Genomic DNA, 18337 nt, shown 5'->3' on the forward strand with positions numbered 1-18337 from the left:
TAGCATCGGTCCTTCCCAAAAACCAATCTTCGAATTGGTCCTTCCAAACCCGATTTATCATCGGTCCTTCCCCAAAACCAATCTTTGAATTGGTCCTTCCAAATCCGGTTTAGCACTGGTCTTTCCCAAATCCAATCCTCAAATTGGTCCTTTTACAAAATCTAACCTCGCATTGGTTATTTTACCAGTTCCTGTATGCGTATTGGTCATTCTTTCAAATTCAATCTTTATATTAGTTCCAAATTCCAATTTTGACCTTTTGGTCACCCAATACCAATTTCAATCATTTCCTCTTGCGAGAGACCCTTTGTACAGGGAGAGTTCAAGGGAGCTCGTTCTTTTCGCATGCTATCCTTTGTTCACTTAGCCCCTTTTCAGGGAGAGTTTGAAGGGACTCGTGTCTTTGTGAACCATTTGCAAAACAAAATTCCAATTTCATACAAAGAACCCTTAGTTCAGGGAGAGCTTCGACGGAAGTTCACTTTTCTTGTGACCACAATTTCATACTAGGCCATTTCATCACGAAGGACCCTCTTTTCAGGGAGAGTCTGATGGACTCGTTCTTTCGTGACCAATTCACTGACCTCACCATTACCGGCCCCCTTTCCATAAGAGAAGCCTAATGTTAGGAAGTTTTGACGAAATCTTATTTTTTTTTTTAAAGTTCGTTTTGCAAACACCTCATCTTCAGGGAAGAGAGGAGTAATTTCTATTTCCCATTTCTGAATCTTCTTCTTTGGGGGAAAGGAGAAGAAATTTTTTGTCATGGACGTGTTGAGTCGTGCTTCAAATGCTCGCTTCCACAAAGGATTTCAAGAACATTTTGCCAATTTGTCATTAAATATTTGTTGATTTCAAAATCTTTATTGTACAAAAACATTACCTCAGAATACCTTCATTATTACTTCCAAAAGGACAAAGCTTTCGGGAAAAAGGATTCAAAATTCAAATCTTTCTATTGGCCAACCAAAGGGATGAAGAATAAATCCTTGATATGGTCAGCAAAGGAAATTCAATGTTGTTGCAAAACCATAAGTGATCGGTATTGATCGCAGTCAATGGCACATTTTTAAAGATCATTCTTGGAAAATAAAGCAGTCGAAATATCCTGGGTGACACAGAAAAATCCATTCAATTTCCATATCTCCTCAATCGTCTAAGATGCAATTAAATATCTATAAAAGGGATCTCTCAATTGTCATCAAAATGAAGACGAATTATGCGAGTTAGACCCCCGAGGTCAAAGAAGATTTGGATCATCTCCAAGATGGAGTTTGTGACAGATCCTTCCAGGGAAAGTTCAGGTCACCGTCAAGATGAAGGCGACTGCGATGAGCCTCCCGACAAACCCTAAAGAATATTTAATTCCTGCTATCATCAAGAGATTTTCAACCAAAGAGCCAATAACCATCAATATAATCCCTGAGAGAAAAGAAGGATCGGAACATCTTTGAGATGGAGGAGTTTGTGACGTACCCTTCCAAAAAAAAGAAGAGAGAGAAAAGTCAGGACATCTCCAAAATAAAGAATGATGTAATAAAATCCCCCAAAACCCAAGAGAGCTCTAATTCTGCCAATAAAAAGAAAAGTGGGCAGAAAGATCATCATGAGAAACGAATCCCAGGATATCAGACTGCCAAATCTGCCAAAGAATTCTCTTTAAAATTTGTGAAATTCTATTATCAATATTCTTTCACTAATTGCTTTCACAATATCAAGAATACTTTCTTTTCTGTTCATATCAGGGAAATTGATAGCCTCCTTGAAAGAAAGTCAATTACATGAAATTTAAATTCGAATCTTGATTCTACGAAGTTAAACCCAATCGGAGGTAATACTTCAAGTAGAAAAGAGGGAATACTTTCAAACCAATATGCATCACTTTCAATTATTTTGAATCAACAATAATTTTCAACATTTTGACAATATTTTCTAGTTATTGATCATGCATTTATTTTAGTATTTTATCATATTAATTCATGCATGATCCGATGAATAATCACATTAAATTCCCACATTTATCATTAATTTCGAGAAAACACATGAAAAAGATAAATATCAGAAAAAGCATAAATTGCAAGTTAATTTGGCGAATTAGTCTATTTAGTAATTAGTTAGTGACATTTTCTTTAGGATTTAGATTTTTAAACCGACAAAATATATATATATTTTTTAGAAAGTCTTAGTAGTTTAGTAAATAGTGTAGTTTTTTTAGAGTTTTTAGAAAACATTTTTTTAAGCCCTTTTTAGGAATTTTAGAAAATAGGTGGGGCATTTTCTAAAAACCCCTCTCCTTAAATAACTCACGTAGGGTTTGAGAGGGGGGTCCTCCCTTGAAGAAACCAAATTCTTCTTCCTCTCAACCCCTCTTCTTCCCTCAGACTCCTTTTTCTCCTCTTCTATTCTCCTTCTTTCTTTCTTTCTTTCTCTAATCAGCCGGAGCTTCTTGACCCAACCGGATGAAGTGGACGCAGGGGAGAGGCCCCTTCTTTTCTCAACCCTTCCAGTCACATGGTAAGTTCCCTTTTCTCTTTTGTATTGTTGTGTTTCTTTGATATATTGCATAACATGAAAGAAATAGTTACATTCTGTTTTGTTTAATGTTTTTTTTTTCTGTTTCAATTCTGCGTTTCTGCAATTTGTTGTTTGTTTACTTTGTTTCAGCATTTTGATGTGTGTTCATTCCTGTTCTGTTGCATCTCATGCATTACATCTCGTTTTCATTGTACTGTTTCATTACTTGTTTTGCATCACATTATACACCATCTTTGCATTACAATGACTGCATCTTATTGTACATTGCATTACCTTATCTGCATTTGCTGTGAAACCACCCCAGTATCCATTATCCTACAACCTTATGCATATCTAATCTGAATACAATGAGTTTCCAATTGAAGTTGGAGTTGTCGTAGAGATTTGCTCCTCTCTGCTGCAAATTCATGCATTTATTGATCTGATAGGCAGCATAGTAGCCGTGTGTTCTGATCTACGGTGAAAGCTTTGAAGGGGATTTGCTAAAGACTCGATTGGTGCCATTGATCCAGGTTCTTATTTGAAAATCCGGTGATTCCATTCACCGAATTTTCATCTCCTGTCTCCAGCCTGATTCTCTTACTTCAGCATTGCCTGAATCCTATTTTTACCATCCACTTGGGCACTATTCACGGAAGGCCCTTCTTCATGGTTGGGCCTGATTTCAAATTCACGACTGAGCACCTAAGTCACTCACGGCTGCTGTGGTTTTCACGGCAAATAAAACTTCTGCCGTGAAGCCCCTTTTCACAGATGCATGTTTTTAAAATTTGTTCACAACAGTGTTTTTTTTTTTAACTCATGACAACTTGTTCTGTTTCAATGCCTTAGAGATTTCTATTTGTAACAGCAAGTGGTTTTTACAAATTGTTTTCAACATAAATCTGTTTTTACAAATCATTTTCCAAGGCAGTTATTTGTTTTACAAAATTGTTTTTAAATATATGTTCACGGGCTGTGTGTTTTTAAAACTGATTTTCACGATGTGCTTTTGAATTTTTTTTTTTTTAGTGTTTATTTTTAAAAACGATTTTTCACGGGTTGTTGTTAAAGCGTGGTCACGACAAGTGTTTTAGGTTGATTCTTTTATGGTGATGCTCATTTTGCATTTTAAGCATTTTACTTTAGTTTTATGTAGTGCATTTTAGTTTTACTTTAAGCGTAACATTTTATACATTTTTAGGCACTTTTAGGTATTTTTTATTTTTACATTTTGCATATCTTTTATTTCACATACTCTTACATTGTTACACAGTTTTTTAGTATAGGACTATTTGTTTCGTCTTTCTGCTTTGTGTGTTCGTGTTTTGTAGGAAGGCGTGGAGGCAAGCAAGAGAGCGAGACACGTATTGGTACACCTTCAATACGAGGCACAAGCACAAAAGACATTTGAGTTTTTTTTAGATTAGGAGTTTAATATCATTTTAAATTCGGGGTTTGTAATAAAACCATTTTAATATTCATTTAAGCCCTCTGCATAGGGCAACACTCTTTAGTTATTCATTTATTTAATTAATTCCCTTTCTTGGCAATAAAGTGTAGCGTAGTTGTGTGTGTTGAATACAAGTATCTCTCGTTCCCTGAGATAGACCCAGACTCCACCACTCGTGCGATCCGGTTTTTATATTTTTGGTGTCTGGCTTTCACTAGATTTTCATTAAAAAAATATTATTTTAAAAATTGCTTTCATAAAACTCACACCAAATTTTGGCACCGTTGCCGGGGAATGGCGAAATACGAGTATTCACTTTATTACCTAGTGTTTGTTTTGCATTTAGGTTTAGAACCACGTGTGTGCATATCGTAGAGACAAGCTTACTTTTCAGCACAACCCACCCGCTAGGATTTTTTTAGAGGTGACTGTGTACGATTGGTACCGTACACATAGATTTCATATTTTCTTTGCATAATCTCTGCTATTTGTAACTGCGTGGTGTTTGTTTAGTTTTTGTTGTTTTTAGTTTACTCGCTTTGTGGTTTGCGTGGTTTGGCCGCTTAGTGCGTTAGTTAGGTAGAAAACCCAAAGTTAGGACGTGTGCTACACCGGTCTACTCCAAGGTGTACGCAATGGCTGACGATCATCATTTGATCCATCCTTTGAGGGAGTACTTCATGCCAAATACGTATACTCCTGCCTCCTGGACCACGAGACCTGATGTAGGAGCGAGCCATTTTGAGATTAATGTCAGTGTGATCCAAATGCTACCCTCATTTTATGGCCTTAGCAATGAGGGCCCATATCGTCATCTCGACGAATTCCTTGAGATTTGCTCGATATTGCGAATCAATAATTTTGGAGATGATGCTATGAGGTTGACTTTGTTTTCGTTCTCTCTCAAGGATAAAGCCAAGCACTGGCTAAAATCTCTTGAGACTGTTCGTATTACTACTTGGGAAGGAATGCAACGCAAATTCCTCAAAAAGTACTTCTCAATTGGTAAAACAAATCAATTTCGTAAAGCTATAACTATTTTTTTCTCAAATTGAGGGAGAACAGTTTCACGAGTCTTGGGAGAGATTGAAAGATCTTCTCCGCAGGTGTCCCCATCACCAGGTGCCTCATTGGCAGTTGGTGCGGTATTTCTATGACGGGCTTACTGAGAAGCACCATCAAATGGTTGATTCATCTTGTGGGGGCACTTTTATGCTCAAGAGTGAGGACGAGGCGTGGTCTCTATTTGAGACCTTGAGTGAAAACGAAATGCATCATGCTTTGTCTTCACGGCTCGATAGGATCTATGTCTAGTGGTCCTAGAAAAATAGGGATTTTTGAAGTAGGGTCCGAGTTAGAATTGCATACCAAGGTTGACCAGTTGAATAAGAGGTTAGATCAACTCCTAGCCAATTCTTCACGATGTCCAGTAGGAAGAGTGTGCGAGCTATGTGCTAGCTTTGCACATTGTGTTTCAGAGTGTCCGGCAGCGCCATTATATCCTGAATACGTTCAGGAGCAGGTGAATGCTGCCCAAGGTTTCGCTAGACCCATGCATGATTCATTTACACCACCATATAACCCAGGTTGGCGAAGCCAGTCCATACCCTCATCCCATCAGCCCTCCCAGACACAGTATAGACACAATAACCCTTCACAAGGTTACTCGCATCCCATATTTCCACAGGTTCATTCCCAGTCTAGTCTACCTTCACCTCAGGAGCCCATTCCAAGTTCATCATTTCAGGAGAAGACGTTAGAGGCCTTTTATGATATCAAGGTCACTCTTTGCTCTCATACGCAGTCAATAGCCAAGCTAGAGACTCAAATGGGACAGTTAGCTCAGACATTGAGTAGACAAAGCCAGAGAAACCTTCATAGTCAGTCTGTTGTCATATCCAAGGGAGAGGATTCCGTGTCATTTGACTTGCAACCCACCGATTCACATCATGAGCAGGTTAAGTCTGTTATTTCTCTTCAGTATGGGAAGACGTATCATCCCATTCAAGAATCGACTCATGAGCCCCATATCATTTCTACTGACGAGTTGATCTCCATGATACCTCAGCAGAAGGAGCCTGGCTTACATCATGCATTATCACCACATATTCATAAAGCCCCATTCTCTCAGCTTTTAGGATCACCGATTGTTTTTAGTAAGCAAGAGGTACAGATGAAGAAGGTGCTTGACCAAGTCAAGCCAGATCATATTCACCACTTGACTGAAGTTGCATTCATTGATAGTCGGTCGGTCCTAGACTCTCATTTCCTGACCAGTCTCTCAGATGAGACTAATTTTTGTTTTTCATGTCGAGAGAGTCATGATGCCACATTTAGAGGTAGGTGGAATGGAAATACAGTGCGTAGTGTCACAGATGACACTCTTTTCTTCATAGAGCCTGATTGAGCCTGACTTCATGTCCATTGATCTCATGGACGATGAAGGTTTTTCCAGGGATCCGTCTGGCTGGGGACGTCAAACTTAGCGCTTTATGGGAGGCAACCCATATTTTGTACAGTATTACATTCGTTGTTAGGATTTATAGATTTTCTTTGGTTTTATTTTTCATTTTCTATCTCTTTTTATGAGTTTCATGTCATGTCATGTATACATTGCATTCATTACATTCATAGAACGTGCAGTTTTAATTCATGTTAAGTTGTTTCTACTCTTTTCCCTCATTTATTTTGTCTCATGTGCATTCACCTAGTTTCATATAAGCATGGGGGAGTGCCACTGGGACAAGGTCATTTAAGCATGGGGGAGAGTGTAGTTTGCACACCCAATTTTTTCATGTCTTTGTACTTGCATTTTTATGTCAACTCATAAAAATTAGGCTTTTAGGGAACGAGTTTGAACTTATATGACTGCTTTGCAACATCTAACGTTTTTAGAAAATTTTTAAGCCCCACAAAAAACTTTTTCTAACACGAATCTAGAAAACTGTGGTTGTTTATGTGGATTTCAAAGAAATGATTATGGATGCATGTTAGAGTTTATTTTTGAATCACAAGTATGAATATGCACAGTTTTATTTTTGAAAACTAAGGAAACAAACAACATTGCAAAAGAGCTTAAAAAGTGAAAACGAGCATACGTTTAGTTGTTTGATATCTTCGTACTCCCTAGTAGTTGGGCTTAGACACAAGTTGAAGTGTTTGAGTCCATGTTGAAAAGGATAACGAAGGAAGTCAATTCTTTGTCTACATTGATATCTGTGGCCTATTTTGTTCGAGCAAGTACAACCTGAGGGGTGTTTACACCTGGTGCCCTAAAGCCATCTGGTTTGGGAGCCATCGGCCCAAAAGCTCGTTACATGGACTTTATAGAGAGCCTAATAGATATTGACATTGCACATGACAGAGAAGTAGACTATACGTAAACTATAGAAAATTGAAGGTCTAGTGACTCGAGCAATTAAGTCTGAGGGATACTTTGTATCTGGTGCCCTAAGGTCATCTGGCCTGGGAGTCACTGACCCAAAGCTCGTTACACGGGTCACAAAAACTGGAAATTGGGTATAGTGCTCAGATTTTTTTTTTGAAAAATGTGAAAAATTGAAAATCAAGAAAAAGAAAAGAGCGTAAAAGAGAAAAGTTCATTGCTTAGAAGCAAATATTGATAAAACCTGTGTAGAACACATATGAGTGAGGATAAGTAAATAATGATATGTATGTATTTGAATTTCTGAGGATGAAACATAAATGATTATGCTATTTAGAAAAGTGAAAGAAAATATTTTATTCTGTGGTGGCAAGTAGAAGACTCTAATCATGTTTTGATGATGCAATGACATGAAATATTTGTGAAAACAAACTCCTTAACTGCCTAATGCTTTGTGTTTTAAAATTTTTATGCATACATGACAAAGATGTTTGTGGGTAGCATCAATGCAAACCCTCACGAGACCTTACTCGTCCACTGGGGTAACTCAGGGGTTGAAAGGGCTTGTTGCATGTGCTAAATGCAACCATGATTCCTACGAAAGTGAGTTAGTTGGTTAGTTAGTGTTTCTTGCAGTTTTGCTTCAGTTTGCTCGAGGACTAGCAAATGATAAGCATGGGGGTATTTGATCATGCATTTATTTTAGTATTTTATCATATTAATTCATGCATGATCCGATGAATAATCGCATTAAATTCCCACATTTATCATTAGTTTCGAGAAAACACATGAAAAAGATAAATATCAAAAAAAGCATAAATTGTAAGTTAATTTGGCAAATTAGTCTGTTTAGTAATTAGTTAGTGATAATTTCTTTAGGATTTAGAGTTTTAAACCGACAAAATATATATATATTTTTTAGAAAGTCTTAGTAGTTTAGTAAATAGTGTAGTTTTTTTTAGAGTTTTTAGAAAAAAAAAATTAAGCCTTTTTTAGGAATTTTAGAAAATAGGTGGAGCATTTTCTAAAAACCCCTCTCCTTAAATAACCCACGTAGGGTTTGAGAGGGGGGTCCTCCCTTGAAGAAACCAAATTCTTCTTCCTCTCAACCCCTCTTCTTCCCTCCAGCTCCTTTTTCTCCTCTTCTATTCTCCTTCTTTCTTTCTCTAATCAGTCGGAGCTTCTTGACCCACCCGGATGAAGTGGACGCAGGGGAGAGGCCCCTTCTTTTCTCAACCCTTCCAGTCACATGGTAAGTTCCCTTTTCTCTTTTGTATTGTTGTGTTTCTTTGATATATTGCATAAAATGAAAGAAATAGTTACATTGTGTTTTGTTTAATGTTTTTTTTTTCTGTTTCAATTCTGCGTTTCTGCAATTTGTTGTTTGTTTACTTTGTTTCAGCATTTTGATGTGTGTTCATTCCTGTTTTGTTGCATCTCACGCATTACATCTCGTTTTCATTGTACTGTTTCATTACTTGTTTTGCATCACATTATACACCATCTTTGCATTACAATGACTGCATCTCATTGTACATTGCAATACCTTATCTGCATTTGCTGTGAAACCACCCCAGTATCCATCATCCTGCAGCCTTATGCATATCTGATCTGAATACAATGAGTTTCCAATTGAAGCTGGAGTTGTCGTAGAGATTTGCTCCTCTGTGTTGCAAATTCATGCCTTTATCGATCTGATAGGCAGCATAGTAGCCGTGTGTTCTGATCTATGGTGAAAGCTTTGAAGGGGATTTGCTAAAGACTCGATCGGTGCCATTGATCCAGGTTCTTATTTGAAAATCCGGTGATTCCATTCACCGAATTTTCATCTCCTCTGCTGTAAACTACTATTTTGCCGGAGGATCTGCTTCAACCGGCCAGATTCACTGTCTCCAGCCTGATTCTCTTACTTCAGCATTGCCTGAATCCTATTTTTACCATCCACTTGGGCACTATTCATGGAAGGCCCTTCTTCATGGTTGGGCGTGATTTCAAATTCACGACTGAGCACCTAAGTCACTCACGACTGTTGTGGTTTTCACAGCAAATAAAACTTCTGCCGTGAAGCCCGTTTTCACAGATGCCTGTTTTTAAAGTTTGTTCACAACAGTGTTTTTTTTAACTCATGACAGCTTGTTCTGTTTCAATGCCTTAGAGATTTCTATTTGTAACAGCAAGTGGTTTTTACAAATCGTTTTCAACATAAATCTGTTTTTACAAATCATTTTCCAAGGCAGTTATTTGTTTTACAAAACTATTTTTAAATATATGTTCACGGGCTGTGTGTTTTTAAAACTGATTTTCAAGATGTGCTTTTGAAAATGTTTTTTTTAGTGTTTGTTTTCAAAAATGATTTTTCACGGGTTGTTGTTAAAGCGTGGTCACGACAAGTGTTTTATGTTGATTCTTTTATGGTGATGCTCATTTTGCATTTTAAGCATTTTACTTTAGTTTTATGTAGTGCATTTTAGTTTTACTTTAAGCGTAACATTTTATACATTTTTAGGCACTTTTAGGTATTTCTTATTTTTACATTTCGCATATCTTTTATTTCGCATACTCTTACAATGTTTCACATTTTTTTTAGTATAGGACTATTTGTTTCGTCTTTCTGCTTTGTGTGTTCATGTTTTGCAGGAAGGCGTGGAGGCAAGCAAGAGAGCGAGACACGTATTGGCACACCTTTAATACGAGATACGAGGTGCAAGCACAAAAGACATTTGAGTTTTTTTTAGATTAGGAGTTTAATATCATTTTAAATTCAGGGTTTGTAATAAAACCATTTTAATATTCATTTAAGCCCTCTGCGTAGGGCAACACTCTTTAGTTATTCATTTATTTAATTAATTCTCTTTCTTGGCAATAAAGAGTAGCGTAGTTGTGTGTGTTGACTACAAGTATCTCTCGTTCCGTGAGATCGACCCGGACTCCACCACTCGTGCGAGCCGGTTTTTATATTTTTGGTGTCTGGCTTTCACTAGATTTTCATTAAAAAAATATTATTTTAAAAATTGCTTTCATAAAACTCACACCAGTTATCCTGGCGTGAAGTGAGAGATTGAGGTTCATCTTTGGCGCATCCTGACATCAGCTGTTATCCCTTTTAAGACTTGATAACGGGGGTTTTCAAGATTCCTTCCCTTCTGTTGGTATAATCTGAGCGCCTGGGCTCTCAGATTCGCACACTTCCCTGTGTCCCCACTGTCCCACCATAGACCATCCAATTTTGGCTTGAGGTTAAGTCACGAATCATTTTCTCGCAAAAGGTCATCAATTTCAAAAGTTATTTAGTCTCAGCAATGAGGCACCCAAAATCAAATCCCTTTTCAAGCTTTAGGGACCCCAATTTCATCCTTTTGCAAAACCTCTATCGGATTCATTGTGCAGAAGTCCGGAGGTTCCATCATGAGTTCTTCTTTCGAGAATCTCATCATTTTCATTCCCGATCAGGTTAAGGGTTAAACCTGAGCCTCATTTTGATGAGGTATTTCATTTTTCCGGTCAGGTTAAGGGATTAAACCTGAGCCTCATTTTGATGAGGTATTTCATTTCCTGATCAGGTTAAGGGTTAAACCTAAGCCTCATTTTGATGAGGTATTTCATTTCCCGGTTAGGTTAAGGGTCAAACCTGAGCTTCGTTTCTAAACGAGGCATTTTCCGTCCCATCCAGGTTAAGGGTAAAACCTGAATCTCACTTCTTTTGAGCTAAATTCTTTCTTCTTCATTCTTCATTCAATATCTACCATTTTCATAAGGGCTAATTTCTTCATATCCAGTCAGATCCTTCTAACTGAGGCATTTTTATAGCCTAAATTTAGTGTGTTTTCTTTGCCACTAAGCTCGTCCTCAAGCCGACTTAGTAGCAAAGAGGGGCATTTGTAAACACCCTAAATTTTCCACATCCATTCTCAAAAAATACTCCTCAGGCAGTGCCAACCCTATTAGGTCAGTGTAGGAGTCAAACCCCGAGTTAGTTTCAAAAAATCACCATTTTACATATTTTTAATAAGAAAATTACCATTTTACCCCTAGGTCATCCCAAACCCCAGTCAGTCGGAGTAAACCAAGCTTATTGGTCAATTTAGAATAGTTAGAATATCAGTCATCTCAAGCTCATCTGAGCTCACAATGAACAAACCATTTTCATTTCTGACCATTCCTGCCAAAATGGGATCATTTCTTCAAAAATGAGCTCATTTCTCAATCAAATCCATACCAATTGTATCTGAGTCAATCATTCATAGTCAGTTGTATTTTCCAGAGTCTAACTTGAGCTCACCAGAAGTTTGAGTGCTCCAGTTTCAGTTCAAAACCATTTCCAGGTGTCTAGGAGCCCATTTCAGCTCATTCAGCTGAAATTGAGCTGAATCCAATTAATTGAGCTAGTGTTCAAGCTTAAATTTTAGTTCATCTCAGTATTACCGATCTTTATCCCAGCCAACAACCACCAGCCGGTTCAAGCTCCAGCCAACAGCCAACAGCCGGTTCAAGCTCCACCTGGCACCCCCTTTTGAAGCCTCCATCCTTTCAAGTCCAGTCGGCGCCCCCTTTGAAGCATACATCCCTTCAAGTCCAGCCTTCTCCACAACCGGTTCGACTAGCACAACTTCTTCAATCTTATAACAGCCACGTCAAGGTGAAGCCCTCATTCACCAAGGCAGCCACTTCCTTAAGCTTTAGTTCCAGCCGGTGCAAGCACAACCCAAGGTAAATCATTTTTTTTCTTTTTTTTCTTCATATTCCTTCTTTTCATAAAAATATCATTGTGAACCCAGTCCCAAGCTGGATTCACACATTTGATTTTATTTCATAAACCTATGCCTTTGATTTGGTTGCAGAGGCTGCATAAAGGAAAAGATTCGTCCCATGCATGGATCAGATCATTCCTTCCACAACTAAAAAAAAAAAAGAAAACTATGATTCATATGCCCTGTTCATCTTTGTTTTTTTATTTTTAATATTCTCATATAGGTAACGTGTGCTAGGGATCATACGTATTGCATTTAGTTGTTCGACATTAATTCTAATAGTTTAATTAACATATGCTTTTCAGTTCATAAAGGTTGATTCGGGTGTCCAGTCCAATTATGATTTCATGCTCAAATTTTTGTTTAAATTTTTTGAGTTTTTCGTGATAGATGCATCTATGTATTTGTGATTCTCTATAAAAACCCAGATTGATTTGGGTTCTACAACTTCATTTCAAAAATCAAATCCCAATTCAGGTTTTGGACTTCTCTGAACTTTCAATTTCTGCTTTAGTAGACAAGAACCTCTGGCACCACCTTTGTGGGAGATTCGGATTTTTCTCCAAAAATCATAGTGGATTTATAATCAAATCTACTAATAATATGGAAGTTTTTAGGTTTTTCCAAGCAGTTTTGACCTCCATCAAAAATCGGATTTCCCAGACCTCTGGGAAAATCTTGATTTTCCTTTGTTAGGGTATAGACAGACCCTAATGCATCGAGTCCGTTCAATCCGTAGCTCGTCTGAAAAAACTTTTAACACAAAAGTTATTTTTAATATATTTTCTTGTCATTTCTCAAAATTTTGGGATTTTTGGAACTGTTTCATTTTTTCTCGAAATTTTCTTTTCTGACTAACAGATTCCAATATCCAGAAATTCCAGAGATTTGGGTCTCTGATAACAGTGTGCCCTTTTCCAAACCGTAACCCAAATCCCAATGGTGTGAAAATATCAAATTTTTCTATGTCTGTCAGAAACAGTTTCTTACAATTTAGGCCTTTTTCCCATCCGTCTGCTATTTTTCCCATACTTTCTACCAAAACCTGTCTGTTTGCCCTAAATCCTAGAGTCACCGGATTCTAATCCGACTTGCCAGAGCTGTACAACTTCGACCATAGGTCAAAACCAAAAAATGAAATAGAATTGAAAATGAAAAGATGAATTGGATTTTACAAGAATTGAAGATTGATTGAAGAAGATATTAACATCACTTGGAGTTTTGAAAAAGGAATTTTGAAAATATGATGCAGTTCTATCCTAAATGATGAATTAATTTAAATAATTTAAAATTTGGGTTTTGAAAAGCTATTTTATTCTTTAAATGAATTAAAATAAGATTGAAGATATAATCCATCCCTGACTATGGTCATTGAATGTATTATATAATAATCTGTATTTAAATTCATATGAAGAATGAAACACATTTTGGTGCTTTTATAGAGTTTAAAATGAAATTAACCCTCAATATATCCTGACTATGGCCATTGATATATATTTTGAATTAATTTTAAACTAAACTCTGATAAAAAAGGAAAATATTTAGAGAAAAATATGATGAATTTTGAAAAGGATCTAGTGTGGATCCAGTGTTATTTTATAAAAGATAAAAATCCTAAGTTTTGTTTACATCCTGACTATGGCCATTGATGTAAATCATCAACTTAGGATTAATTTACCTTTTACAAAATGGTGCACGTGCCATTCGTGTTTCCCCATTGTGAGATTTTGGGAAATGAAGGTAAAAAGCATGAAAATAAGCATTTCATGATACTTACAATGCTCATTCATTCTATCTAAAAGCTGAAAATGTAATCTTCTCATTAACAACCTAACTATGAATTCTGAAGCGATGAAAAATATCTAACTTAAGAAAGGAAGATCTATAATCCTGCAAAACAGAGTTAGCACAAGCAAAGGAAATAATGAGAAAAATTGCTATGCTTTAGAAATCCTATATACATGCAATGAAATCTAATCCAATGAGCAATATTTACATGAAAATATCTATATAATGCATCATATTACTAATGGATGTGGGGGTATTCATATGATATATATACGAAAATATATCAAAAGGAAGTATAAGTGTTATGGGATAAGTGGGTTACTGTGAAGGTGCTTATGAGTATACCAACAAGGATGGTAAATGGGAGGTAAAAAGACCTACAGCAGATGGTTGGTGAAAACTTAGTGCTTACAAAGTAATGTTATGCTAAACCCGTTACTGGACAACATGTAGTTGGTGTTAGGCAAACAGGGCCAATGTACAGCAGATGATATTTAGGAAAGGTGCTATGAAAGGAGATTGGTATTTGCAATAGAAGTGGTTGTAACTATTTTAGGTGGGGAATATAATGGGTGCTACTGCTGCAGATGGGCTCCTTGAGTAAAGACAATAGATGGCATTTAGAGCAGATGTGGTGCAGTAGCTGATAATGGGAGTTAGGTGTGAAAGATATACATTGGGGAGGTGAAAGGTATTTAGCTAAAAAAAAATGTGATGATGTAATGCAGGGGTTATTGATGTGCTATCTACAAGGTTTAAACACTGAGGGACAACCTGTGGAAGAAATGAACACTATAGGTAAGCAACAAGAATCGAGGATGATACAGTAAGTGCAAGGGAGTCCAGTAACAGGTTGGAAAAGGGGATTATACAATGGCAAATGGGAATGTAGCAATGATGATGGAATGTGGAGCTGGTTGCTGTGTACAGGGGAAAATTTAGAAATCTTTGCATAACAGTGATGGTGAATTCATGGTGTATGGAGATTGACCAAAGTATGGCAGAAAATTTACCTACAGCAGGTAAATGGTATGATGACAGGTGGGTGAATGGTGCTGGGAATGGACTGGTAATGAGGGTTGTGTACAGGGGAAATGCTAATGTACAAGTGATGTGCAATAGGAGACGGGTGCATGTGAACACCCCAAATTTTTCAAAATATTGTAAATATCCCCTTTTTGCCCTTTGACCCCATTTTCTGGGTAATTGAGTCAGTTTTAATCTAAATTCCACTTTATTTCTCAAATCTTGTTGACATTAAATTCATTTTACATATCAGACTCAATTTCGGATCCGGATCTAGATCAAAATTCAAATCTGAGCTACGTTGTCCAATTTTTAAATCAATTTCTAAAAATTACCAAAATAACTGTTGAAAGGCTCAGACACTTCGTCCGGTATCCGTTTGGATCCATCGTGTTATATTCCTCAATTTGAGGCTTAAAGCTCGAATATTTTCTCAAGACCTGGGTCCAAACCCATTTTCTGGAGAAATTTTCCCAAAATAGCCTTGAAAACCTTCTTTTGTAAATATTTCTCAAAAATACAAAAAAAATAGTTTGAATCCTTGTTTTTTTCATAAATTTTAGGATTTTATTCCAAAAATATAAAAAAAATGTAGAAAACAAAGAAAAGAACAATATATATATATATATATATATATATATATATATATATATATATATATATATATATATAAAATGGAAAACAGAAATCAGTTTGCTTTTTTTATAAGCCCTTTTTGCTAAAAACAGTCTTTGCAAAAAAAAAAACTTTTTGAAAACCACCGGCCTTTTGAAAATCTAAAAAAAAAAGGAGGGTTTTAACGAAAAAGAAGAAAATTTGTATTTTTTTTTTTAGGGTTACGAAGCCCCTCCTTCTCGGTCTTCCAGAACCATCCCCTTCTCTTCCACTCTCAAACCTGCCACGGCTGACTCCATGTGCGTTCCTCCTTTCCGAAGCCTCCATCCACCATCCGCCCTTCATCTGCAACAACCCTGCCCACCCCTCTTCCTCAACCCTCGATCACCAAACCGTCGCCCAGCTCCCAGTTCCTTCCCTTTCTCTCTATAAAAAGGGCGCAAAAGGAGGATAAAAGGGGGGGAGACCATTAACATTCACCAAGGGTCGACCTCCAGTTTCATCCATCCATTTTTTCGATCCGTTTTTTTTTCGCATCCATCTTTTCCTCCAGCAGCCATCATTGATCGAGGACTTCATGTCGAACATCCATTTTCTTTGAGGTTCTTACCATCACACTGAAGGAGAACGATCCTACGAAGCCCCAACAAGGTTGCCGATCAGTTCAGCAGGAAGCGTCAAACGCGAAGAATCAAGAAGGAGGATCTGCCTTTCCACTTCCAGAGGAAGTGTTGCCACTTGATCAAGCAAGTAGCAAGTAAGTGATCTCTCGGCAGAACATCTTGAGGGCTCCTCCTCCGGTCTCAACCTCTGTTAATCTAAACATAAGGCTACCAGCAAGAATGCAAGAACACCGAAGGATCCATTTCGTCCTTCCATAACCGGATTTCTCCATTAACTCACGGTAAGCCACCCTCTCTGGTTATTACTCCCTCTTGATAATATCATCTAATAGGTATTGCTCATTTTTTTTTCTTTTTTGGTTTTGTATTTTCAATTTCTTTTTATTTCTCCTCGTTATCTTGGATTTTTTTTTAATTTCTTTGGTTCGGCCCCTTTTAGAGCACCACGGTAGCACTGGTTTGCTTTTAGCAAACCAATCTGCCTTTCGTGCGATAGCAACGGAAAAACCACATTCCCACATCTCATCTTTCTTATTAATTTTTTTTATTTCTTTTATTTATTTATTTATTTATTTATCATTTATTCTCCACTTTATGCCGCGATCTTGGGCTCAAGCTGTCGGGTTCAAGAATTCGACAGGGTTCATCCGAACCCCAGCCCGATTTCGTTGCTAAAAACCGCCTCCATCTCGGGTTTTGCTAAAACTTAGATTTCCTGCGTAATATCTGTTTCTGTATCTGAGTTCTTGCTCTTATCGCTCATGAGATTCCAGTTTTCATGGACGATGTTATCGTTGGAGATTCGCTTGGGTCTGATTTCATTACAGTTTGTTTGATGCTCTGCATTTTTTTTTTTTCTCTTTTTTTTTTATTACATTCTCTATTTCGCTGGTGTCAGATCGTTTTCCCTCTTAATCCATAGGTATTTTGCTTTGTTCAAATAGAATGCTATGGCTGTTGAATAATTATATTCAACGAACTATCGATTGTCATTTCCCTGATTCATTTTGAAGCTTCCATAATTCAGCGTCACCATCTGTATATTTGTCTTTGATTTACAAACAAATTCGTATGGCCAGCAGTTGCAAATTTTTTTTTTTTACGTTAGCATCACTGTAGCCACCTTTGTACCATATTTCAGCTACCTTTTTTTTTAGTCCATCAGCTCCATCTTATCATTGACATTAGTGAAGCAAAATACATGTTGTATACCCTTACTGTACCTTAGCATCCCGTATCCCTGTGATAGCCATCTCTTTGGTTCTCTATACCATGAAGCTCCATCCCGGAGAATTCAGAAGTCTTCATGACTTAAGGAGGATTGCCCCGAGTTCTCCACTCATTGATTGATATGGCCACTGAAATTTCCAAATTAACAGCGTCCTGCTTCAAGACTAAGCCGAGTCCGTCTCATGGATATCAGCATAACATTGGAAGAGCTCCCTGCTCAGTGTTACAATGAAAAGGAAATGAATCAAATGGCTTTTTGATTCAGGATGAGGAATTCGGCCATCCATTCTTCAGAAGTTGAATCAATGATATCATAGTAAGTCAATAAGATTCAACTGGAAGACCATATGGGAGGAGGAGGACAGGACGTGATGACTGAGAAAACTTTCTTCAAAATCCTATCTGAGCTTGAGATATAGGAGTGTTAACCAATTGTTTTGCATGGAAAGGTGGAGTTTGGCTAATCTTATGCAAAATTCAAGCAATCTTTTATTGAATTTCCTTTGTCTTTAGTTCATGATAAGTCTGCGAATTTCATTTTTTTTTATCTGCTTGTCATATCAATTCTCTAAGTATATCTTGTTTCAAGTCCTCGGCACCATCATCTTTACTGTCTGTGCCTTCAGTTGATGGACCACCTGTAGGTGTTGCATGGTGTATAACCAGCGCTGATTACTTTCTCATGGTCCATTTGCGGCGACTCCCTGGTCATACCCAACACCCCACCTATCCACTACATTGCTTTCAGGCTGGAAAGAGATATTCATAATCTGAAAATATAACTGTTAACAGAGGTCATTAATGAAAGTTGGCCTAAGTCTGTTGCATTCTTAAATAAAGTTGCCATCGTTGCTGTTTCAACAACCATAACACCCCCAGCATCCATTGCTAAGGGGAGAGAAAGGGCGTCCTAAAGACAGAGGGAAATAACTGAGATCGTGTGCCATCAAAACCG

Source organism: Nuphar pumila, chromosome 3, assembly GCF_984573655.1.
Source record: "Nuphar pumila chromosome 3, dmNupPumi1.hap1.1, whole genome shotgun sequence".
Classification (NCBI taxonomy): Eukaryota; Viridiplantae; Streptophyta; class Magnoliopsida; order Nymphaeales; family Nymphaeaceae; genus Nuphar; species Nuphar pumila.